The sequence below is a fragment of the Moschus berezovskii genome, chromosome 5, assembly GCF_049115385.1.
Source record: "Moschus berezovskii isolate FMDL1 chromosome 5, NW_MosBer_1.0, whole genome shotgun sequence".
NCBI lineage: Eukaryota > Metazoa > Chordata > Mammalia > Artiodactyla > Moschidae > Moschus > Moschus berezovskii.
The window spans coordinates 48130233-48155291 of NC_142464.1; the positions used below are offsets into that span (position 1 = coordinate 48130233).

General features: G+C 39.7%; 1 protein-coding gene and 1 pseudogene across 2 annotated transcripts in view; one reads left to right on the forward strand and one right to left on the reverse strand.

The window, feature by feature from the left end:
• The window catches only part of SLIT2 (slit guidance ligand 2), a 415143-nt gene that overhangs the window by 207441 nt on the left and 182643 nt on the right, over nucleotides 1-25059 (forward strand). The window lies entirely within an intron of this gene.
• Nucleotides 18829-18987, reverse strand: LOC129562237 (U2 spliceosomal RNA; annotated as a pseudogene).

The following is a 25059-nucleotide window of genomic DNA, read 5'->3' on the forward strand; positions in this document are numbered from 1 at the left end:
AATGGAGAGGGGAATATTTAAAAACCAAGAAAAAAGACTTGAGGTAATGGAAAGATTGTAAATAAATCACTTTCGTGAACATATCACGAGTGTTCATTCTTTGCATTTTTTGCGATATTCTTAACTATTTGCCAAAATGAAAAACCTATAAGTAGTGAATTTCTACAGTTATTTTAACGTGACTAAATCATAATTTGCTATATACAATGTTAAACATGTTTATATAGATTTAGAATTTAAATTGTATTTCAAGGTAAAAAGAGAGAGCATTTTTCTGATTATAAATGGTTATTGGCCGCAAAGTGTCGGACACGACTGAGCGACTGAACTGAACTGAATGGTGGAAATCTCACTTGCTCAGGAATCTGTATTTCATTCTCACTGATTGCAATTTCAGAGAAGACCTCTATTTTAAGTACTTCTTTAGTACTGTTGTTGCCATTTAACATACATACAGTAAACATGTGTTTGCTAAATAAAGGGATGAAATAGGGAAGATATAATGTATAAACATAATACAAAATAAATGTTTAGTCATCATACTATGTGTTAAAATGGTTTCATAAGTAAGGAAAGTTGTAAGCCTGATATGTATTCATTTTGATGTTGTTTTATTTATTTGATGTTTGTTTTATTTTGATGTTGTTGTTTAGTTGCTAAGTTGTATCCCACTCTTTTACTGTAGTAAATCTGTCCATGGGATTTCCCAGGCAAGAATATTGGAGTTGGTTGCCATTTCCTTCTCAGGGGATCTTTCTGACCCAGGGATCGAACCTGGGTCTCCGGCATTTCCTGCATTGACAGGTGAATTCTTTACCACTGAGCCACGAGGAAAGCCCTATGTATTTATTTATACCACTAACAAATAATGATTATGAATTCATTTAAATATTTGAGCTTTAAGTATATTTCCATTAAATATCTTTTCTTAAAGGAATTTAATCTTGGCTCATGTGATCATTTTATTATACCTCTTATATGGATAAAGGATCTCTCTTTTTATTGATTACCTTTTTAGATTGCTTTATCAGGCAAAGGTAATATTTTGCATTGCTTCATAGAATTTGTAAATTAAATGTACAAATGAAAGAGTTTGCTAATTGCCAAGTTGCCCATAGTTCACATAGAAGTTAAGATGCATGGACTAATGTTTTTATTGGCACTTTTTCCATTGGCTACTGACACTTTCAAGGAATGTCAAATTGAATCAAGAAAGTTCAAACTAGCCATAAAACATTTTTATCTGCTTATTAATTTCAGAGCACCTTGCTGCTGCTGCTGCTAAGTCGCTTCAGTTGTGTCTGACTCTGTGCGACCCCATAGATGGCAGCCTACCAGGCTCCGCCGTCCCTGGGACTCTCCAGGCAAGAACACTGGAGTGGGTTGCCATTTCCTTCTCCAATGTGTGAAAGTGAGTCGCTCAATCGTGTCCGACTAGTAGCGACCCCATGGACTGCAGCCCACCAGGCTCCTCTGTCCATGCGATTTTCTAGGCAAGAGTACTGCTCTGCAGAGCACCTTAACTTCATATAAATGACAATGTTTATTCTCTGACAGTGCTTTCTTTTGAATTAGATCACTTAACCCATCGTAGAGAAAAAACATCAAAAAATAATTTGAGAAAGTCATGCAGTCAAAAAGATTCAGAAGACCCATGAACTTTATCATAGCTTTACAAATACCAACCACATTATAGAATCTTATGTAACAAAATTTCATATATATGGCTTTTTTCAAATATTGCAGTGACTATTAATTCACAAATAAAACTTAAAAAGTTAGCTACTATCCACATGTATATTGCTGCTGCTAAGTCACTTCAGTCATGTCCAACTCTGTGCGACCCCATAGATGGCAGCCTACCAGGCTCCCCTGTCCCTGGGATTCTCCAGGCAAGAACACCCGAGTGGGTTGCCATTTCCTTCTCCAATGCATGAAAGTTAAAAGTGAAAGTGAAGTTGCTCAGTCGTGTCTGACTCTTTGCGACCCCATGGACTACAGCCTACCAGGCTCCTCCGTCCATGGGATTTTCCAGGCAAGAGTACTGGAGTGGGGTGCCAGTGCCTTCTCCGACATGTATATTATGATATTTTAAAATTATCAATAGTATGCTTTGTTCTATTTGAAGATTTTTGCAGTTAATTTTTACAGTTTCAGACAGAGGGTTTCAATACTTAAAATATTCAAATAATTGAATTAACAGTGTTTGATATTTTATAATAGTTTCCTATTTCAAATTTCATTTCACATTATTGGTTAAATTTATTAAAATAGGATTAACAACAAAAATCCAATAATTCATCATGTTTCGGTCGAATTCAGATTCCACGCTGACCTGGTTTTAGTGCAGTATTTGTCACTAAGAAACATTTAAAGTTAGTATACACATCCCCTTTCTGAGCATTCTTTATAGATAATCATAGAAACATTGACTAGTATGCTATGGGATGCTCTCCTGCTTTCAGAGATTTACCAAGTGGTCATTGCCCTTTGTTTCCCATCTCCAGATCCCTAGTTTCAGATCCATGACTCATTTGCCCCAGTTCCACAGTAACTCTGATTGTAAAGTAACAGTGAGTGAGACTTCACTAACGTCAGATTTGTAAATCCAAATAAATTAGGTCTGTGTATTTCCTTTGCATACTTCTTTGTTCTTGCTGAATACTTTAGTTGATCAATAATGAGTGATTTGACTTAGGAAATCCTTTGTCTATTTCCCAAGAAAATGTGTTTGCTTATTTTCCCTAAATTTTCTTTTCATTTTAAAATACTGTTTGAAGTTCATTGTAAGTGTTCCGTGAAGTTTTGTTTTAGCTCTTGTTATTTCTAGATTGTTTTGACCTTCAGACTTTATGGCTTGGGAAAACTCTGTTCTTTTAATAGATGGCTTTTCTTTTTATAGAAAAGAACTTTTTATTTTGTCACAAAGTTTTATGCTTTGTTCAATTATTGTTATTTGAAGGTTTTTCGTTATTACTTTGAGGTTTCTTTAATGTCATTTTTAAAAAACCATGGCTCATTTTTTTCCTGAACTTTTAACAGGTTTTTTTTTTTTTTAAACAAATATCGCCAAAGCTTCTGATGGCTTTTATTTGTATAAATGAAGTAGTCTTAGGGGGAAAAAATGGTCCATAAATATGTGTGTGTGTGTAGTGTATCTATTATAGAAAGCAAGTTTCCAATTAAAAATCTAACATGTTGATTAGCTAAAATCAAAACTTATCAAAAGTTGTTTTGTTTTCTAAAGGTCGGTTTCCTCCATCTTCCTGTACATAAATTAGTTTGATAGAAAAAAAAGTTACTTTCAACCAATGGAAATTTTTTTAGTAAGTTCAATTTTATGTTCCTAGGAAATGCTTAAAGCCTTTTAAAAAATCAGAAAATAAAGTATATTTTATATGGATACTTCATGTTAACCTTTTAACCTTTAAAAGGTTAAAGTTGTATATGGAGAAAACTCAAATTTGGGTTGATTTCAGCTGCTTTAAGTTGCTGCATTCCCAGGCTGCCTTCCGTACTTTTTAATACATAGCTTCCTTTGCCTGCTGGTCCCCCATTCCCAAAATTTTCATGACCATGAGGTTTTCAGAACTCTTCTGTAATAGCGTTCATTTCTCAGTTGGGTTTTGATGTCACCTTTGTTGCTTCTCTAGAAACCTGCAGTTTTTCCCTGTCACACTATCGTGTGAATGATTGTTCTTGGTCAGTGTTCCTTTGTTAAGCTCAGACTGTGAGCTTCTTGAGAGCAGGAACACTTATGCTCCCTGCTGCGTCATTGCATTCTCAGTGCTCCGTGTGGTACCTAACTCGTGCCAGATGACCGTTGATCACCCGACACCTTCACTGGATGAAGCATCTCTGAGCCTGGCATGCAGAGGTGGTAAGGAAGAAAGGGTATCACCAGGCCTGTAGACTAATGAGCACAGCAACAGCTAAAACGTTCAATGTGTAGGAAGCTGAGTGGAAGGGGCAGATTTGTAGAATGCTGTATAGGAACACAAAACTAAAGCTAGGAAAAGAATGAACATGGAGTCTGCGAATCAAATTCTTGAGAGAATGAAGAGTTTAGCAGAAGGATACGTGACAGCACAAAAATAGTTTTCCATAATAATCATATTTCAATAATCAATTTCAATAATCGTATTGAATTATCTGATCAGAGATGACCTGGAGAAAATTCACGGGGTAACATTGTATTAATGGGAAAGTCTCCAAAGTTTGACAGGTGGGGTTATTTATATGTTGGTGATAACTAAAATTATAAGGAACAGGTAAAATTGTAGCTTTAGTTTCTGTAAACTTGTTGAAGAGGAAAAGAAAAAGAGGGAGAGTCTTAAATGATAAGAAAGGAGAGCTGAGCTTAGAAAGCAGTACATGAGTCTTGGCTGAAAAGCCACTGATAGAGAATAAAAAGATTGTCTGGTGTGTGCTACTGCTAAGTCACTTCAGTCGTGTCCGACTCTGTGTGACCCCATAGACGGAAGCCCACCAGGCTCCCCCGTCCCTGGGATTCTCCAGGCAAGAACACTGGAGTGGGTTGCCATTTCCTTCTCCAATGTGTTGAAGTGAAAAGTGAAAGTGAAGTCGCTCAGTCGTGTCCGGCCCTTAGCGACCCCACGGACTGCAGCCTACCAGGCTCCTCCATCCATGGGATTTTCTAGGCAAGAGTACTGGAGTGGCTTGCTATTGCCTTCTCTGTGTCTGGTGTGTATATGTATGTATATATAAATGATGATAAATAGTATAGAGCTGGTATCAGGGATCAGGCTAATATTATTTCATCTAATCCTCAAAACAACTGTCTGAGGAAGATTTCAGTGTTACTCCCAAAGAAGTCAGTAGTGAGTGAGAGGCAGCTAACTTTACCAGGGTCCCCAAACTAGTACATTTTAGAGTTGGAGAAGGAACTCATTTAGAGGGTTTTACTTTATACCCTCTAATCTAGGTTTTCACAAAACTCTATGGATGGAGGAGCCTGGTAGGCTGCAGTCCATGGGGTCGCTACGAGTCAGACATGACTGAGCAACTTCACTTTCCCTTTTCACTTTCACACGTTGGAGAAGGAAATGGCAACCCACTCCAGTGTTCTTGCCTGGAGAATTCTAGGGACGGGGGAGCCTGGTGGGCTGCCGTTTATGGGGTCACACAGAGTCGGACATGACTGAAGTGACTTAGCAGCATGCAATAGTTGTGGTATAGCTGCCCAGGGCTTAGTCATTATGTTTATCTCATTTGATCCTTGGAAAATCTCCAAGATAAGCAGGAAAGGTGTCACTGTCCTCAACTGAAAGGCAAAGAAACAGACTTCAGGGGAGAGAGATGCCCAGGTGTGTACAGCCTGTGAATAGCAGTGGTCCAGCTGGAACCAATAGCTTTTAGTTCTAATAACACCATTTCCACTAAACTGGGTGGACTTCCCTGGTGGCTCAGACGGTAAAGAATCTCTGCAATGACGGGGATCCGAGTTTGATCCCTGGGTCGGGAAGATCCCCTGGAGGAGGGCATGGCAACACACTCTAGTATTCTGGCCTGGAGAATCCCATGGACAGAGGAGTGTGGTGGGCTACAGTCCACAAGGTCACAAAGAGTCGGACATGACTGAACGACTGAGAGTTCACTTTCACATCACTTGTTCCACTAAATTGTGCTTCCTTCACAGAGGGTGCTTCATTACAAAACAGTCTTCAAGTTCATATTTTGATTATAATACAGTCAGTAAGTGTCTTTTTTCTGTACATGCACAGGTACTTATGCTGGAACCTGTTGGATACCATTTTGCCAAAGCCAGAGGTCATAGGAAAGTTGTGTTCTTATAGAATGGGTCTGTACGTCTAGAGAAGCAAAAGGTATTTTGTTAACACTGTCTAGAGAAGCAAAAGGTATTTTGTGAACGTTGAATCATTGTGGGTTCTAAAGGTTGAAAGTGTATGGCTACATTTTAAAACTTGTCTACATTAAGTATTTAAAACTTGTCTACATTAAGTATTTAAAACTTGTCTACCATTGAGTATGGTATTTATGTCCAGAATTAGTTAATAACAGCTTCATGCCAGAGTTCTTGTAGGAACTGCTGGTGTGTTTCAAAACCACCAGTGTCTTTGAATAAGTGAAGTGAGGTTATGCAGGGAAAGCTGTGAGTTTGCATTTTTCTTTTAAAACAATGTCAGATAGTAACAATAGTCTCTCAAAATTTACCAATAATGATTAGATAGGATCAGCAGATTATTATTGCTTTTTCTCTCACCCTCTTCCCCACCCCCCAATCACATGTAGAATGTTATCTAAAATCAATTCCCTTAAGGTATGTGTTCTTTACCATTTTTAACCATGTTTCCATTTATTTCTAAGGCTTCTGACTTCATTAACTAACTTGACGGAGTTAAAGAAGGCAAGGGAGGAGGGAGGGAGAATGGAAGAAAACTCATTTCAAGGCCATTCCATGATTCATTCTGTGCTATTTGCCTTCATGCACATCTGATCCACACCATGGCCCAGAAAACTCAGTACTTTCATACACACTTTACCGAAAACAAAAACAAAGCTAGAAAAATGAACTCACTTGTACGTCTCCTATGGAGTAAGGGAGGGAGATTGAAACCTATGTTTAACTTCTAAGGCCATGCTTCTTCGTGTTTAAAGACTCTTGCATTTGAATTCACTTTTAGTACGTATGTGTGAAGTTATAAGTGACTATGATAAAAAGTAATGTCTTGTGACAGAGAATCATACAAAAATGTACAGAAAATTTTAGAGCTAATGCCTAAACACCTGCTGAGCTCCCCAGGTGGCTGAGTGGGTAAAGAATCTGCTTGCAGTGCAGAAGCTGAGGGAGACGTGAGTTCGATCCCCGGGCTGGGAAGATCCCCTGGAGAAAGGAATGACAACCCACTCCAGTATTCTTGCCTCGAAAATTCCATGAACAGAGGAGTCTGGTGGGCTACAGTCCACAGGGTTGCAACTGAAACAAATGAACATTGCATTCACACCTGCCACTCAGAGCAGTGATGGGGCCTTGCCATCACACCACAGGTGTGCCCTGCTGTCCTCTCATGTGAATCTGCCTCTTGCCCATCTAGAGAAAATACTATCCTAATTTATGGTAATTACTTCCTTACCTTTCTTTTCCTTGTAACCTGTCCTGAAGGTTGTTTTTTTGTTGTTGCTGTTGTTATTGTTGCCTAAGAAAGAACAGCTGTATCCAGATGAGGAGCATGGCTATTCAGTAGGAAGCTAGGCAGAACATGCCTCTGTTACACTCTTTGCTGTTCTCACATTGCAGATCAGGAGTCTTGAAATATGGGTTCCCGTGGCCATTTCTCAGGCTTCGAGTGCCCCTAAGTGGCCAGAACAGAAAATACATCGACAACTCAGGGACTATCCTTCCAGTTAACAGCTAGACTTTGCTTTGAGTTCCTGGCCTCACTTCTGTGTTCTTCATCTTTGTTGTGTTGTTGTCATTAAACAAGGACTCTAAGTACTTTCTTATGATACTGCTTACAGAAGGGCATTTGTGCAGCATTAATATTAAGTGGGAAATTGCTGACAGCTGAAGTGGCTGTCTGTCCTGTTCCCCTTTTAGGACACTCCTCATGAGCCCTCATCACTGCAGTTCTATCAGGTTGGGACTAGGTGGGGGCGGTGGCCCAAGACATGCTGATCCTCGCATATGCCTAGATTTTCCTTCCTGTTCACAGAATTTGTGCCTTAGAAACCAAGTCCATTTTCTGTGGTTTTGTTTGGAGCTGTCAGGTCGTTTAATAGAATGATGAACTTTTGATTTTTACTCTCTTTTGAAGGTACTTCAAAAGAGAGTAAAAATTTCCAGTAGTCATGGATGGATGTGAGAATTGGACTATAAAGAAAGCTGAGTGCTGAAGAATTGATGCCTTTGAACTGTGGTGTTTGAGAAGACTCTTGAGAGGCCCTTGGACTACAGGGTGATCCAACCAGTCCATCCTAAAGGAAATCTGTCCTGAATATTCATTGGAAGGACTCATGCTGAAGCTGAAACTCTAATACTTTGGCCACTTGATGGGAAGAACTGACTCATTTGAAAAGACCCTGATGCTGGAAAAGATTGAAAGCAGAAGGAGAAGGGGATGATAGAAGACGAAATGATTGGATGGCATCACCAACTTGATGGACATGAGTTTGAGTAAGCTCCAGGAGTTGGCGATGGACAGGGAGGCCTGACATGCTGCTGTCCATGGGGTCATAAAGAGCTGGACATGAATGAGAGACTGAACTGAACCGAACTGAACTGAAGGTACTTCATGTGGAGCAGGCTGCCTCTGAACACATAAGTTTGTGGGCATTTACTGGGCATGGGATGATACTTTTAGTAAAGGAAAGACAGCAACCTAAGAATACTTTTAAGACTTATCCTTAGTGGGAGTTTATTGGTTCCTCTGTTTTCATTATCAAGGCAAAAATTCTTTTTCCATGCTTTTTCATGAAGTCCTATCTACAACCCTAATTTCTTTAAAGGTTGAAAAAATGAAATCAAATTTAAATTACTACCCTGTATTTTGAAAGACACAGTGTTTCCTGGTATAAGATTTGGTTTACTCACCTACTCAGCCAATATTTATGGAGGAACCAAAATTATTGCTATAAATAAGGTGAAAATATTCCTATTTTTATGATTGATAGTCTATGGCAGAGAACTGGAAGTGATGATTAAATAAGTGAATACATTTAAAAAATAAATGAGATAATTTCAGTTAACAGTCTAAGAAATGTGAAGAAAAGATGATCTTTGGTTAGAGAATGCTTGGAAGAGAGAAGAGCTATTTCAGATGAAAGAGTCAGGGAAAGCTTCTCCAAGACCAGGACCTTTGAGCTTAGTTATCAGTACAGAGAGTAAATCAAGAATTGAACAGCATTTGAGACAGAGAGACCAGAAAATGCAGAATCCCAGTGGCATAAATGTATTCTGATGTATCTGTGAAACAGAAGGGTGTTGAGGAGAGTATTAAGAATGAAGTAGAACAAGGAAGAGGGTCTGGGTTCGGTCCTTCTGATCTTGTGTGAGTTTTATTCTGTAGGTAGTGGCCATCACTGGAAATGGTGATAACACTTGCATGTTATCTGAGGACTACATTTGCGTGTAGATTCTTTTTAAGAAAAACTGAAATCAAATTAATGGATGTTTATGAGTTTTTTTAATTTATCAGACATAAGATGTTGGTTATATCATAATGAAGCAGGCACAAATGAAGCAATTAAGGAAGTACAATATAAGAATTATTGTTTTCAGATTAGTCTGCAGTTTTTCAAAGTTTATTTTTATTTTTTTTCATGTTTCTTGCACATTTTCCTAACCAACACATACTCAGTTTTTTGAGATATAGACAGTATCTCACAAGCTAAGGTGCTTCAAAGTCACATGCTTATGCTCGGTTGTATTTGGTCCCAGCAGAAGTACTTGCTAGTATGCCCTTGACATGCCCTTGACTTTCTGGAGAGATATTTTGAGAATTGGCTGCTACACTTATTCTTGTATTTATGTAGAGATGTTTTTAAGGATATTGTGTGCCATCTCATCATATGACCTCTCAGGTAAATGTGTTCCTGGCTTCAGCACCAGGGAAAATAAGTGTATTTTTCCTGGATAGCTGGAATGCTTTTGATCTCCAAGACAGAGTGTCTTTAGCACAGAAAAGAAGTCTGCTTCTTACTCTGGACAAGGGTTTCCGTGAATAAACACCTCTGAACTCACCCTTCATCACAAGTTACATGTCTATTTCTGCATCCTCTTGAATCAAACACAGTCCTGTTAACTGCCTACAATCCTTTCTGCACCAGGTAATAGAGTATATTGCTCAGTCGTGTCCAACTCTTTGCGACTCCATGGACTGTAACCTACCAGGCTCCTTGGTCCATGGGATTTTCCAGGCAAGAGTACTGGAGTGAGTTGCCATTTCCTTCTCCAGGGAATCTTCCCAACCCAGGGATCAAACCCGGATCTCCCGCATTGTAGGCAGACACTTTACCATCTGAGCTAACAGGGAAGCCCAATAGAGTATATTGATAGCATAAAATTGCTCACCCCCCCAGCACCCCCAAGCCTGTATCCTCATTGTTTTCAAACTGCTGCTAACAAATACTTAGCACTTTCCTTAGGCCTTGAATTTTCCTAGAGCAGCAGGCCATGGCTCGAAGTGTGTATGCCCTCCCCTTTCCTCACAGCCATCACCTTTTTCTCTGTATACTGGCATCCACATGCACCTTACCATGGACGCACACACCGGAACAGGCTAACTCTTTCTCATATGCCAAGAGACTGTCCAGTAGAAACTCAACCTTCTGTGTCTTAACAAACTCTATTGGCTGCTAAAGAATATGATAAGTACAAGTGCTTAGTTCTTGAAATTTTTTAGGTTGGCAGTTTTGTGTCCTTACCTGAGGAATCTGCACTTTTCTCTTGTCTGTTATAATTTTTTTCAGTCTCCAGAAAGAGGAGACTCTTCTCTAACACATATCATAACATCTTCAAGATCATTTCTTAAACCTTGCCTGTGGTACCAAGAAACAATAATGCAAGGGGAAAAACACTATTTTACTAACATAAAAAGTTGACTTTCTATGCTAAGGATATGGATATTCTACATCGGTAAGAGATGGCATGGGAAGATCAGATCCTCATCGTGCATCTATGTTTAAAATAAATATTTGTTTTTTCTAAGTCAGAGAAGCCAACCCAAAGCAGTCTGCCTGGCAAAAGCGGAATGGGAAGGGTAGAATTCATCTTTTGTGGAAGTCAGATAAATTTCATGCTCCTTAACATTGCCTCTGACCGCAGGCTTTTCACCACAGTCTGGCTCCTTCCCCAGTGGGAACAAAAAAGGAAAAGTGATTAAAGTTCCCTCAGTAATAGACAGCAGGGGGCAATGGTCTTGGCGTCTTCTACAGAGGCAGAGAGAGTCCTTTAACAAGACTTGTGAGAGTGCTTTGAAGAAAAGAAGTTAAGACTCACAGGGCTGGTAGAGGTCTGTTGTAACAGTTGTTCATTTCCTCTGCTTCGTAAGGCTTTGACTTCCTGTAACAGCGTCACCCTCTTCATTAAAACGTTCCAGATAAAAGAAGGAAAGAGAAGTTGAGTTCCTAGCTGGGGCCAGGGTTCACTCTGCTCTGCTGGGTGAGTAAGAGTGTTCAGAACTTGACGTTTATAAGACAATCAAAAAGACATGGATGATTACTAAATGCAGTGTGTGTGTGTGTGTGTGTGAGTGTGTGAAAGACAGAGAGAATAGGAATGAATGAATAACAGGAATGAATGAATAATAGAGTATTTTTTCTGTATGTATAGGCAGCCTGGGAGTTTGGATGGCCAGAATTGTCTTTGCCTTGGTCCAGTGAACTGGCTAGACTACCCCTCTCGAGGACCAAACCTCTGGACCTTTCTCTCTAAAAAAGAAAGGGGGGAGAAAAGGTTTGCAATCAGTATTCAGACATTCTTATAACTAATAGGATTAGGGGCGTTACAAAGGGATTTGAACAAGATAATTAGTTTACTGCTTAGTCGACAGTGGAGCAAGCAAAATCCTTCTGAGAAAAGGCAGACAAAATAGGTCAGAAAATGTGTGGGAAATGAAGTAAGACCTTTGCACGAGGACCCTGAGCAACTTGAATATTATGAAAGGATTCCAGAGCCTTTATTCACTGCTGCAGACTATTTGCCTTTTCTTTTTTTTCCCTCAACTTGGGCCACCAGAGGTGTGAAGAAAAGTGACTTACTCAATGTTAGAGTTAATGGCTGTTGTTCCTGGACCCAGAGTATTCTGTTCTAAATCGTAAATGCTGCCTTCAGAAGATTTCTCACAATGTTATATAAAGGGAATGTTTTAGAAAATCTGAAGAGTTCTTTTCAGGCATTTTACAAGCTGGAAAAATATTACACAATTAGGAGAACTTTAAAAAAAAATCTCTGACGTTCTTGAATAGATTATTTAACTACAGAAAAAAATTTGCAAACAGAAATGTGAGGGCAGTGTTCTAGCCTTAATTGAATTGCTTACTTAAGTATTTGTGTTTTAATATGGACAGTATTCACTGTAGTAAAATATACCTAAGAAGAGAACCATTTGAACTTTTTAAAAAATTACAAAAAGTAAATTTTTATCTTTTTAAACCACATTGTATTCTCTCATCTCCTCTCCATCATCTTAAAAATCTGTGTATCAACTGTACTATTACTGTCTATAAATTAAAGAATACTTCCAAAATCATAGTAGGAAAAAGCTCTTCAGAGTATCTATATATGTGTATACCATATACTTTATTAAGTTAACTTCTGAATCTTATAGCAACAACCAGTCAGATCAGAATCATCACTAGTTGTTAGAAAGCCTTTTGGCCTGGCTTTGGCAGAACCTTGACCTAAGACCAGAAGAGGAAACAACAGGCATTCCTGTTTAATGAACTGTCCAGTGGCTCCGCAGAAGTGGAACTTTCATTATTTATTAAGAGGCGAAAGAAATTGACAAAGGAACTCATTGGACAAGGAAAGCAATTAACCCCCCCTCCAGTGTCACCTTGTTAAAATATGACACAATAATTAATTTAAATAAAAAAGCTCAAATGTGTGTTTTTATATTTCCAAAGATTGTTTATATTCCTTTCTCCTGTTTAGATAAGATACAGTCTGTATTCCTTCCATGTCACAGTAAAATGGGCATGATTTCCCACTCCTCAGTACATGAAGCTGTTTTTTGCCATTGTATCCTTAGTACTTGGTTTAGTTTTAGAATGCAACATGAAATTAATCTCCTTTAAAAAGAAAGGAGCAAGGGCAGGCCCATTTTGTATGGTTGGGCAAGTTTCTCTCTGAACAAGGATATCCAACTGGCTGGTGTGTTTTCAACTCCAGCTCTCCTGGCAGAAGGCATACCTTCACTGTAATTTATCTATAGTTTATTTGTGTCTTTCTAATCTATTCAAAGATTCTTTGTATACTGTGATGGATTTTAATTGATTGGTACACATCTTTAATTACTGTGAGTGATACATATGTCTGCAGGGTAAAGTTCCTTGAATAACAAACTAATTCTGACCAAAAATCATTTTATTAACCGATAGTTTCAGACAAAAGTTCTCTTGAACCTCACTTAGTAAGGATACAAAATACCCATCTAAAGTTTAAATTGAATTAAAAGTGTTATAGACTCTCTTGTCTATACTACTTTGTGTTTTGGACTTGGAGAAATACCAGTATGAAAAATAACAGTGTTCCTGAACTCCAGACGCTGGCCATCTGGAAAAGGCAGATTGTTGTTGTTTCCTTACAAAGTCGTGTCCAACTCTTTGTGACCCCCTGGACTGTAGCACGCCAGGCTCCCCTGTCTTCCATTATCCTGGAGTTTGCTTAAACTCATGTCCACTGAGTTGGTGATGCCAGCCAACCATCTCATTCTCTGCTGCCCCCTTCTCCTTCCTTCAATCTTTCCCAGCATCAGGGTCTTTTCCAGTGAGTCGACTCTTCACATTAGGTAACACAAGTATTCTAGCTTTAACTTCAGCATCAGTCCTTCCAAAGAATATTCAGGATTGATTTCCTTTAGGATTGACTGGTTTGATCTTACTATTCAAAGAACACTCAAAAGTCCTCTCCAACACCACAATTCAAAAGCATCAACTCTTCAGGGCTCAGTCTTCTTTATGGTCCAACTCTCACATTCATACATGACTACTAGAAAAAACACAGCTTTGAGTGTCACAGCCTTTAATACTGCCTCTGAAAAGAATGGCACATAGGAGACAGAGATGCAGGCAGAGATATGGGAGGAAGTGGAGCGGGAAGATGGGGGAAGGGATGGTACTTGTAGGTGGTGGGATTTCAGGTCAGTAGACTTCACCACCAAAATAACAAGGGACTTGTAGGTAGGGATGCATGTTGAGGGATGGGGAGGGGCAAAGCATGTTCAGTAAATGGTTGGAATTGATCATGGATGTGTGGAATCTGTAGGGGGGATCTAAGTGAAAAGGTAGTATGAAATAATTAAAGTAGGAACTTTATCATCAGGGTGTTACTCTATTTGTATTAGAAAACCACTTAACAGATTCGGAGAAAGAAATGATTGTATGAGGTCCACATTTAAAAAAAAAATGATGGCACATCTATTCAATGCTTTGATTGGGGGGCTGAGGAGTAGAGATTTAAAGGAATAAATTGGTGCTTGAAAACCTGTTTAGGAGGCTAATATTATAGGTTAGGTGAAAAGTGATAAGGCCTGACCAAGAGTAGTGTTGGTAGAAATGGAAAGAAGATTACAGATGCAAGGAACATTTTGAAGTTACCTGAATTATAAAAATTAATAACTTACCATATACAGAATTTTGTCTCCTACCTATTCACTTAACAATGCAGAATGAACATATCCTCACGTTATTAATTATTCTTGGAATTGTTAACTTTGATTATTGTCTGATAGTATGAACTATATATATCCTGCCATATATTTCATTTCATATTAAGCATTCAAATCATAAAAGCCCTTCTGAAGTTGTAAGACTTCAGAACAATCATATTGCAGGGTAAAGAATTATGTACTAAAATAAACAAAATGATCTCCTCTCATGAAATGTTCAGTCGTTCTCCAAAGTCGTGCCACCTCTTCAACAATCTAAGTAACAACTGTGTGATTGCTAAGGCAATCAATACTTCAGTGAATATACCCATCCTTCTTCCTGCCATCGTATTTCCATTCCTGAAACCCTTCTTATGGAAAACCTGGAGTCCTCTCAGATGAAGCTCACCAAGTCACATTTTTAAGGAAATTTCCTAGATTCTGGGATACTCTGAATCTCAAGCGCACTATAATATGAAATTTGAAAGCCTCTAATTCAATATTGAGAGTACCTTGTCACAGGAAAATTTTTCACTCCTTTTCTGATTATTTGTTTTCTGATTTTATCAACATGAAACGCCAAATTAATTCAAATCATCTGTTTAGATGAGGGATCCGAAAAATGCTGCCTACAAGACAAATCTTGCTCTTTGCCAGGTTTTAGAAGTAAAGTTTCGTTGGCCCACAGCCACGCCCACTGTGTTATGTATAGTCTGTGGCTGCTTTCTCGCTTTAACCATAGAATTGTAACAGAGACCATATGGCTTGCACAGCCTAAAATATTTACTATCTGGCCCTTTACTGAAGAAGTTTGTTGACCCTTGGTTTAGATGCAAAATGAGTGTGTTGCACTCTGTTGCTATGATCAGCAAGACTTAAAACGATGAAAAACAGCTTCCTTTGTAAACATGGGCAAAGTCAAAAATTAGAATGCAAAATGAAAGCTATTGAATCACCTTAGGATTGCCTACAAGGATTAATGAGATAACCTATGTAAAACATATAGAAAATTGTCTGGAATGCAATAAGCATTTAATAAATTCAGCATTTTTGTTTTGTCAAATTCATTTAGTGATCTCATGCAGTTTCTTAAATTGAAATCCCGTAAGGACTCTCAGATTTATGTCTCTAGCCAGTCTCTGATCAAAATTCAGACCCGTGTCCCACTCCCTACCTTCCACCTCCGTTTGGATGTCTGATGGGAAGAATGTACATCTTCTAATTTTCTAAATGGAGTTCCTGGTCCTGCTTCTCAAACCAGCCTCTCCTGCTTACTTTGTCTCCTCATTAATGGAATCTTCTCCTTGCTCAAATCAAACAACCAAGATCATCCTTGACTTCCTCTTGAGCACATCTTCCATATTCAGTCCTACAGCAAATCCTGTTAGCTCTACATTCAAAATATATCCACCATCTTACTGCTGCCCATCATCTCTGCTACTTAGTCCAGGCTGCCTACAATACCCTCTCAGTTATCAGAATAACCTCTTAACTGGTTTTATAGTTTTCACTTTAACACCTTTCCTATGATTCTCCAAATAGCAGCCTGAGGGAGCCTGTTAAAACAGACGTTAGACCATGTCATCTCCCCTGTAATGGCCAGTGCTAAAGTGGCTTCCAGAAAGCCTAGTGGCTTCATCCTAGGTCTACTCATCACATTATTTTGACTCACATACTCTCTCCAAGACATCACCTCCTACAACTCTCACCCTGCTTGCTCTGCTCTGTAACACTCGCCACCTTGCTGTTAACACAGTATGTCAAGAATATTTCCATCTCAGGGCCTTTGCACTTGCTGTTTTCTCTGCCTGGTGTGTTCTTCTCCAGTTAGCCAGATAGCATGTCACCTCATTCATATCCTTTATAAATCTTTATTTTCATATTTTATCAGTGCAGGCAAGACTGTATAATTTTTTTTCCTTCAACATTTGCTTCTTATTCTCCTTCCTTGCTCTATTTTTCCTCTAGAAGTTTTATCATCTCACATATTGTATTGTTTGGTGGTTTAGTTGCTAAGTCATGTCCGACTCTTGTGATCCTATGGACTGTAGCCTGCCAGGCTCTCCTCTCCATGGGATTCTCTAGGCAAGAATACTGGAGTGGGTTGCCATTTCCTTCTCCAGTGGATCTTTCTGATCCAGGAATCGAACCCAGATATCCTGCATTGCAGGCAGATTCTTTACCAGCTAGACTACAGGGGAAGCCCCCTCTATTGTTCGCTTATCTGCTGTTTGTCTTCTTTCACTTATATGTTAGCTCTTTGAATGTTGTCATAATAACAGGTATTGTGCTGTGATGTGCTCAGTTGCTTCAGTCGTTTCGACTCTTTGTGACCCCATGGACCATAGCCCACCAGGCTCCTCTGTCCATGGGGTTCTCCAGGCAAGAATACCTGAGTGACTTGCCATGCCCTCTCCAGGGATCTCCCCTCTTCCCAGGACTGGGATTGTACCCACATGTCCTGCATCTCCTAGGCTGCAGGCAGATTCTTTACCTGCTGAGCCACCTGGGAAGTCCATTAACAGCTATTACCCAGAAGGTAAATCAGGGCTCTGCACATGAAACGTGTTTCCCATGTGTTGGATGGATCATTATTTTCCTCATCATTTTCAAGGCTAACATTTACTGTGTACTCATCATGTGTTAGATGCTATTACTTCTGCCTTATGGATAATGCTCACAGAGGCTAAAATGACTTGTTTGAGGCCAGTGTATTAGTTTGCTTGAGCTGCTGTAACAGAGGATAACAAACTAGGTGACTTAAGCTCAGAAACGTGCTGTCTCCCAATTCTGGAGACCTAAAGTCAAAGCTTCAGCAGGGCTGGTTCTTTCTGAGAGCACAAGGGGGAATCAGTTCTGGCCTCTCTGTATAGTTTCTTGTGCTCACAATCCCTAATGTTCCCTGGCTTCTGGAAGAATCATCCCAGTTCTGCCTTTTCCATGTGACATTCTCCCTTGGTTTGCCAAATTTACCATTTTTATAAAGACTTCAGCCATATTGGATTAAGACCCATTGTAATGACCTAATTTTATGTTAATCACCTCTATCAAAAAAAATAACCCTGTCTCCAAATAAGGTTACATTCTGAGGTCCTGGGGGTTAGAATTTGAATAAGAATTTGAGGAGAACACAGTTCAACCTACAGCAGACATTAATTTCATTAGTAGAGGGGCTTTGATTCAGACTTGTATTACAGAACTCACAGTGTACTAATATCTGCACAGTGTACTAATATCTGTCCTAATATCTGCACATAAATCTAATATTTATGTGACTTTAGTAATATTCATTACTGCATTGTACTGTGGACTCTGGTAGGAAACTATAAGTAGAGTTTAGCCCCTGCCCATGAGGAACTAACTACAAAACAGAAAAGAAAGACATACATTTAAGACTTAAAAGCACCCAGAAAGTAACTCACCTCCCGTTTTTAATTATATAGAGCTTTCCATCTATGAGGTTTATTTTGCCAAAGCCTTCTAATGAAATAGTTCCACTATTTAATTTAATTTTCAGTGGGGTTGCCAGAAGTGCAATTAACTGATAAAAGTTCCAACTATGAAATTTCGTTTTGGAAAGCAGTCTGCCATATCTTTATATACCATTAAATTCAATCATATGCTTGTCATCCTGGCAGAACATCTTGATATACTTGAAGAAACATGGTAGGGGAAATTTAAAAAAATATTGTCAGTTCTCCACTGTAGGGGTTCCAAGTACAAATGTTAGCATGATTGGGTTATACTGATCCATCGTTAGGTTGCATCTCCCTGGAGTTGAAACTACATCTGGGCTTGGCAAGGACGCATTATCACCAGTGAGAGTGTGAACCGTGTGTCAGTTTCCCAAAGAAGATATATATTCTTGTGTACTATTAGGATTGGATATGCTTATGTTGTAGACTCTGAATCAATTTCTGAGACCTTTCTATAGTTGTTGACAGCTGCAGGTTTGTATATAGCATAGTATATTGTGAACTTCAGTTGATGTGTGTGCAGCCTAAGGAAACAGTGAAATATGGGGCAATAGAAAAGAGCACAAACACTAAAATAGGGACTGCACAGAATTCACTGAAATGATCTCTCTCATCTAATGACACCCTTTAGATAATATTACCACGGAAAGTGAAGTTATAATTTACTCAGACTGATGCAAGATATTTATGACTTTTAAATTCTAGAAGGTTTTGTGGCCCTTATAATTTGAAATGGATTGGATTTATTTGTAAAATAATGTATTTTATTTAGATATCTTTTGTTTCTTCAAAGTCCAACTAAATTTCTTTTAGTTATACTCTAATGTTTGGGAAGGTAGGTTGGCGTAATTTTTAGCAAATTCACTAGTGGAGGAACTAGAATGACCAGACAAAGCTAGTCCCTTGCAAAGCATTTTAGCCTCTCTGCACTTCTGAGTACCGATTTTTTTCCCCTGTAATTAAAATCGTACTCCACCGTTGACTAGAATATCTCACTTTGGGTTAACAAGACTTTTTATCCAGGCCACAACAGGATTACCTGGAAATAGTAAAGCTTCCATATGAAAAAAAAAAAAAAAGAAAGAAAAATTCCCTTCCTAAACAGCAAATGTTTAGTCAAGGTAGTTTTACACTTGATCTTAGCCAAAAGGCCGAGAAGCAGTAGTCAGAGTAATTTTAACATGGACTTGAAATCCTCTCTGCAGGAGGATCTGGTGAAAACGTGTGGTGGTCAGTGTAGCAGAGGAGGGCATCTGTATTCTCTGTTTCAGTTAGACCCTCTTCTTTCACAACCTGGAGTTCACATCATTCCCTGATGCCCTTTTCACTGATTGTGTATCCCATGCACAGCCGATCATCTCTTTACATCAGGTCTTTATACCTCTTGCAAGAATTTTTCAATTTTGCATTTAAATTTGTTCAAATGCAGCTTTAATGCAATCAGCAGCATGTCTGGGTTGGTTTTCTTGCTTTCTCCATGCATTTGCTACAAAATAATAGTGGTACTGGTAACGTATTCATTCATTCCTGCATTCATTCTGTCGCTCTTCCCCTTTCTCTCTCTCCCTCTCAATACACAGACTGGGCAGTCACACTGTATACAGTATGTATACAGATACCCATGATCAGTGTCCTTTGTGTCTGTCCGAGTTAGAGATGTTACAGCCCTTGAGCGTTGTTTAGAAGTAAGTATCTTCCAAGGTGCAATAAAAGCTTCTTAAAAGTATGCCGTCCCTCTCCATGAGTCAGTGTGTAATTCCTTTGTAGATTAGCGAATATCCCCACCTACTGCACCTCAGCCCAGAACTCTACTTGTTAACTAAAGTTTGTTTCCTCTCTGTAAGGACCTTAAAGTACTTTATTGGGAAAAACATTTTCTAAGTAATTATGATGTCTTAGTCATAATTTAGCCTAGTCAGAGAACCCAATTTATATTTTAAGATGATTTTAATAAAACAGGAATATATTAATAATACTATTACAACCAAGCAAATGATTTCATCGAGATGTGCATAAATCCCTATGTGAAAACATAGGAAAATACGAAGGTGATAGTTGTGAGTGGGGAGGAGAATGGTTGGGGAATGGCAAACCGGATTAAATGGGCGCCAGTGAGCTCATGGTTCCTCCCAAGTGGAGAAGGGAGGTGTGCGCAGGGTGAGGGGTGGGTAGACGGGATGGTCAGTACAAAGCACCCAGCCAAGAAGGGGAGGCGCTGTGAGTTGGGAAAGGGAACCAGTTTCATGAAGGGTGCAGAACATGGATGAGGCAGTGAGGTAAAGCTGGAAAAGTAGCAAAATCACAGCTTGCAAACTTCCAAGGCTTGTCAGGGTGCAAAGAGGCGACTGTGTTTGTATTTTAGAAGTTCCTCAGTTAGAGCTCTGGAGGATAAATTGGAGAGGCCATAGGCCGGAAGCAGGGTCTTCACATTTGCTGTGAGATTTATCTTGAGGGTGCAGAAGGAATACTAGGAGGCATTGCTATTGTGCCAGAAAACTCAATGGAATTTTCCCTGCAGTTGAAATGATGGCTAGAGTTTCTTGTCTATTTAATATTTTTCTAGGGAATGTTTAGGTTACAGATGGAGACATTTCAGATGAAAGCTGAGGAAAATAAATAAAAATGAAAATTTGCTAATAATGTATTGAAATAGAAAAAGGCTACTTTTCCTTGCTCCAGTAGTTTAGAAGTGACTAGAATAAGTCACGTGAATACGAGTCTTGAATTGAATAGGATTCTGTTTCTCATAGGTCAAATCCTACCTGGGAGATCTCCAGGTTCTTTATAGCAATATATCAGGGAATGCACTGACATTTTCCCTGTATGCTGTTCACATTATTTGTACATGCACACACACTTTTGGTGATTAGAAAGTCTTTTATTAAAAGATGAAGAATCGAGTAGGGCACAGAGGATTCACTTTGGTCTTTTTAAAAGAGCTACTAAAATTTTGACTTACATTATACTGTGTGCAGACACAAACAGGATTTAATTTCTTCCCACCTGAGTCATAGCTGCCTTCCCAGAAAAGGCCGAAAATATTTCTCAAGGACAGAACCCAGAAAACTAAAAGTTCCAGAGATCAGTGCTTTAGGGGACAAGGCATGGAAATGATACATCTTCCCATAAAGTTTAAATGCATTTTGGTTCAAGTAGATAACTTTTAGCTCAAGGCGCTTGCATGAATCACTCATTCATTCCTCACAAGTGGATTGAACCATAGCTAAAATATCAGCTATTGAAGTAGAATAGGAGAAAACCTTGAAAAGAAGCTAAAAATGTGTTTTGGAACTAGATTATGAATGGCTTTATAACCATGATGATCAAGTAATTGTTGAACACTTGCTACCTACTAGGCAGGTCTGGTGGTGGAAGTATTGTATTCTAGAAGGCATCCTGGAATATTAGAGGATAACTGATAACCTGCCTTTTGAAGGCAGATGATTAATAACCCCTCAGTGCAGTTCAGTTCAGTTCAGTCGCTCAGTCATGTCCGACTCTTTGCGACCCCATGAATCACAGCACGCCAGGCCTCCCTGTCCATCACCAACTCCCGGAGTTCACTCAAACTCATGTCCATCGAGTCGGTGATGCCATCCAGCCATCTCATTCTCTGTCGTCCCCTTCTCCTCCCGCCCCCAGTCCCTCCCAGCATCAGAGTCTTTTCCAGTGAGTCAACTCTTCGCATGAGGTGGCTGAAGTATTGGAGTTTCAGCTGCAGCATCGGTCCTTCCAGTGAACACCCAGGATTGATCTCCTTTAGAATGGACTGGTTGGATCTCCTTGCAGTCCAAGGGACTCTCAAGAGTCTTCTCCAACACCACAGTTCAAAAGCATCAATTCTTTGGCAATTAGCTTTCTTCACAGTCCAACTCTCACATCCATACATGACCACTGGAAAAACCATAGCCTTGACTAGATGGACCTTGGTTGGCAAAGTAATGTCTCTGCTTTTTAATATGCTATCTAGGTTGGTCATTGGAGAAGGAACTGGCAACCCACTCCAGTGTTCTTGCCTGGAGAATTCCAGGGACGGGGGAGCCTGGTGGGCTTCCGTCTATGGGGTCACACAGAGTCAGACACGACTGAAGTGACTTAGCAGCAGCAGGTTGGTCATAACTTTCCTTCCAAGGAGTAAGCGTCTTTTAATTTCCTGGCTGCAATCAGCATCTGCAGTGATTTTGGAGCCCAAAAAAATAAAGTCTGACACTGTTTCCACTGTTTCCCCATCTATTTCCCATGAAGTGATGGGATCAGATGCCATGATCTTTGTTTTCTGAATGTTGAGCTTCAAGCCAACTTTTTCACTCTCCTCTTTCACTTTCATCAAGAGGCTTTTGAGTTCCTCTTCACTTTCTGCCATAAGGGTGGCGTCATCTGCATATCTGAGGTGATTGATATTTCTCCCGGCAATCCTGATTCCAGCTTGTGCTTCTTCCAGCCCAGCGTTCCTCATGATGTACTCTGCATAGAAGTTAAATAAGCAGGGTGACAATATCCAACCTTGACGTACTCCTTTTCCTATTTGGAACCAGTCTGTTGTTCCCCTACAGAGCATCATTATAAAATGATTTTCTGGAGAAAAGGAATAACACGTGAGATTAAGATAGGGCCTCAGTGTGGCAAGAAGAGAACAAGAAGACAAAGAAAGCCCACAGAATTCAAAAGTGGCAGATGGTGGGCAGAAGCCTCTATTGGACTGGCAGTGACAACATGACTTTGTCATGTTGATTTGATTTGACTTTCAAGGATAAAAGGAATACTAGTTTAACACATGCTGGAAGAGGTCTGTGTGGTTGTGAGACAGTACATTAGCCTCAGAAATGAGGAGAAATTGGCCGAGGGTCACTGTGGGTATAGGTACCTGGATCAGTGTAGGAGGGAAAGGAAATGAACATTCTCCATTTTCTCGGTGGAGTAGAAGACAGACTTGCTTTCTTAGATTCAGGAGGTTAAGCCCAGGGCGGGAAACTTGAAGAGAGTGATCAATTGACCCACTCCCACCAACTGCCATTGTGACAAATGACAAAGGATGAATTGGGTTCAAGTCAGGAGGGGGCCCAATGAAAGCGAAAACCATAAATGTGCAATAATGTTATTGTTTTATTTGTATTTTCTCTAAAAGTTGCCTCCAGAAAAAAAAAAAAAAATCAACTCAGTTGATACTTAAATGTAACTGTCATGTTGGCTTGACTGCAGTTTGATAGCTTTTCTCTTGGGGGCATTTCTTATCTCTAGGTGCTGGATCGGACACACCTATGTTAGAATCCTGGCATAACTCAGAAGCCTCCATCAGCTATAAATGGAGAGCACTTTTATCATATCACTGTTTTTTTTTAAATGTATATCACTATCTTTTGATAACATGGAACTTGCTTTTAAATTTCATTTTTAAGAGAAAACTTCTTTAAATTCTTTTAGCTGACAAGTCCTCAGTTCTATGTCTCTGCCTTCTACTGCTTTCAACACTTTTATTTTTCAGTGTATTTTTTAAATTACAGGATAATTGCTTTATGTTGCTGTATTAGTTTCTGTTGTGCAACAATGAAAATCAGCTTTCTGTATACATATATCAGAGAAAGCAATGGCACCCCACTCCAGTACTCTTACCTGGAAAATCCCATGGACAGAGGAGCCTGGTAGGCTGCAGTTCTTGGGGTCGCTGAGAGTTGGACAAGACTGAGCAGCTTCACTTTCCCTTTTCACTTTCATGCATTGCAGAAGGAAATGGCAACCCACTCCAGTGTTCTTGCCTGGAGAATCCCAGGGACGGGGGAGCCTGGTGGGCTGCCGTCTATGGGGTCGCACAGAGTTGGACACGACTGAAGTGACTTAGCAGCAGCAGCAGCAGCATACATATATCCCCTCCCCCTGAGCCTTCCACCCACCACCCCAATACCTTTTGCATTGTCAAGTCCACCTGTTCCATGAAGCTTTACTCTCATACTGTGGGGCCACACATCTCTGCACTTGTTTCCCAGTGCCTACATCTCCATGTGTGTGTTAGTCACGCAGTCATATCTGACTCTCTGGGACCACATGGACTGTAGCTCACCAGGCTCCGTCCACAGAATTCTCTGGGCAAGAATATTGGAGTGGGTTGCCATTCTTTTCTCCAGGGGATCTTCCTCATCCAGGGATAGAACCTGGGTCTCCTGCATTGCCTGTGGACTCTTTACCATCTGAGCCTCCACAACAAAAGATTTTGTTGCCTTCTGTCCAGATATCCTACCCATATCCTATCCTAACCCATACTTTCTTTGCTTTTGCAGTAGTGTCAGCCCTGTTACTTGGGCACCAAATAAGTACCCTGTCTGCATCCAGGGCATGGAAGGGAGCTGTGGAGGGGTGATTCAGTGACACACTGGCAACACTGATGAGCCCTAGCCCGCTAAGAACCATGTCAGTTTCCTCCATCCTCTTTGCTCCTCTCCTGGCCATTAATGCAGAGAGCTCTGCGCCCAACCCTGTTATTAAATTATCTGCTATTAAAATGATAAATTGGTTTCTGCTTCAGTAATTCAATGTGCTTGAAGACTACTCTTTATGGAATCTTGCTTTTATATTAATGTGTTACTTTAAAAGGCGATATTTCTTACCTGAACATCATATTTTCCAGAATTTACTGTTTATTTCTGTTATTAATTTGGATCCTTTAAAAATATCTTAGAGAGTGTTTTTAAGTTAAGTGTATTTTCCATAAGTAAGAGTTGTAGGGATGTTTATTGAATGTCGTTGAGAATGTTAAAAAGGATTTACATAGAATCAGAAGACTGAGAGGGGCTTATGCCATCACCTCTCTCTTTCATATTGCCATTTCTTCTCCAGGTTACCGTCTGCATTCTATCACCAGGTCCAGTTTTTGCTGTTTTTCTGTTAGCACACTTTACCACAAAGCACTTATTAGACCTGTACCTCATGTACCAACAGCAAACATGTATGACCTTGTGCATGTGGCTGTGTGTAGTTTTCCAGGGTCAGATCCACCAATTTTGTGAGAGTTTCCAAGGTTTCTAAGTTCCCTTTTCCCTTGTAAAATATAAGAATCACTGCTATAGTGGAAAGGACTCCTCACTTCTATAAAATTAGCTTCAAACACAAATTCTACCACTTGCTTGTTTTGCAACCTCAGAGAAAAGCTACTCTCTAACCTTGGTTTCCTGTAAGAGTCCCCTGAAACTGTCGCGTGGACTAAATGAAATAAAATATACAATGCCCTGGCCCATAATGGTTGC